The following is a 2,135-nucleotide window of genomic DNA, read 5'->3' as shown; positions in this document are numbered from 1 at the left end:
TAGTATTTATATTTATTTTTATGTAATTTTATTTATGTTATTTCTAGAAACTAGTATTTATACTAAATGACAAAGTAAAGCAAAGTCAAATAAATCAAAGTCAAATAAAACAAAGTAAAAATTTTCATGTATCTATTTTTAAGTCTTTTGATAAAAAAAATTATGATGGTATTAAAGGACAAATAAAGTAAAGTCAAATAAAACAAAGTAAAACTTTTCAATAAAACATGAGGTTCCATCTTCAATCGCCACAATCCTTCTACTCATATTGTTGATTAACTGATTGTCGCACCATATCGAGTTATGGCTTTGTATCCGATTGGCATCATTCATTCGAATGGCACACCTCATAGTTCATACCTACAGAATTTTGTTTCCCCGCTTTTGAACTTCGTTTTGAACTTGGTTTGCCCGCTCTTTGAAAGTTGCTCTGAGAGTTCTAACCTTCGATGACCTCCACCAACAAAATGCACCTACGGTTGTTTTTTATCAAGGGACAAAGATAACCACAAAGATCCTCCTCATCACAAATGACGATTTCTCGTCACTCCCAACCAGCAGTGGAATGTAACTCAATTTCAACTTCACATTACATTCATCAAGCCCCACCTTTTTGTCATATGCGTGCTTCTACCATTGAAAGATCTATCTCCTCCACAGCATGCTTCAACACTAAACAATACATGCGACCTCACATCTGAAGTGTATGATGACGTTGTGGCTCATTGTAGCCTGCCAAACCATTCAATATCCATCCATTATACATTCGAAGTTATACATGTTTTACTAGTTCTACAATAATCATCAGTAATACTAGTTTTTTTCTAGTTCTACTGTCGTACCCGTTTTGAATTTAGGTGAATCTACATTCAGCGCACTAGAATCGAACAATACAACCATTCTCCTACTCAATTCAACTAATAATGAATCGTATAATAATAGATACCAGGATGCACACATCTAAATCCATTTTCTAGCTCATTCAAGAGAGGAGCTTTGGAACCCCAAAACCGAGAGCTCGTTCTCCTCTAAAACCTACCTCTTCGACCTTAAACAGCGCCGGAAGACGACGGAGGACCGAATCGGAGTGAGGTCGGAGTTTGCCGGAGTAGCAATCAATCGAGGCGATCGGGTTCCCTTTTCCAAAACGCAATCTCCTCAAACCGCAATCGTGCAATCGAGCTGCTGTCCGTACGGTCGGTAATAGGAGATCGATATCTCCATTTCGTCGGTTTGATTTTTTTTTTTTTTCTAATTTTGATGTTTTCTTTATTCTAAGGCTAATTTCGTAATTTTATATGGTTTAATGAATATGAAGGATATGAAGATTAGTAAGGGATATAAGTGATTTAAATTTCCCTTCCAAAGGTAATGGAGATGATGTCTCGAGAAGGAGTTTCAGAAGCGGCTGTACAGAGGTTAACAAAGAAGAAGAAGAACAAACGAAGAAACACTGGTTTGTTTTGATTTGGGCCTTTATTTAGTGGGCTTTACAAAAAAAAACTTTCTCAGACCAGAGATAACCCTATATTATTCCCCAAAAAGTCCAGTAAGTAAATAAATCAAATCAAGCATTGGCAAAAGAGAACTAATCAAATCAAGCATTGGCAACGTTGGAAACTAACTATTATTAGACCTTTCTTTTGTTTCATTACCAACGAGATTTGATTATATAATGTGATTCCAATTTAAATTTGATAGGTTAAAAGTATTTTGAAACCAACAAGTAGTCAGCCTGTGCATGGCACCAGATTCGCTTCCACCATACAACAATCAAACATCTTTAGAGTAGTTCCATTGGTCAATAACCCAAAAAAAATTTAAACTTTAATATTAATATTATAATGTATTTTTGTAAAACTATTTAAATTTATTTGTCTATTTAATATGCATCAGTCATATATACTGCCACATGTATGTAGAGATTTGGTAGAGTATGCAGGCTCTTTTATACAATACTTTCACATTTTTCTTTCCAATTTTTCTTTTTTACTCCTTCTGTTTCTAGTTGTAAATAGTTTTAAAATAAAATTATTTCAAAATATAAGTACTTTACATACACTTTTTTCATTTATTAAAAATAATATGACCATTGAAATAATGTTAAAGTTTTTTATAATTGGTTAAATTAGTTG

The sequence above is a fragment of the Raphanus sativus genome, chromosome 8, assembly GCF_000801105.2.
Source record: "Raphanus sativus cultivar WK10039 chromosome 8, ASM80110v3, whole genome shotgun sequence".
In the NCBI taxonomy this organism is placed as follows: domain Eukaryota; kingdom Viridiplantae; phylum Streptophyta; class Magnoliopsida; order Brassicales; family Brassicaceae; genus Raphanus; species Raphanus sativus.
The sequence above is the reverse complement of the archived record's forward strand: the minus strand, read 5'-3'. Positions refer to the sequence as shown.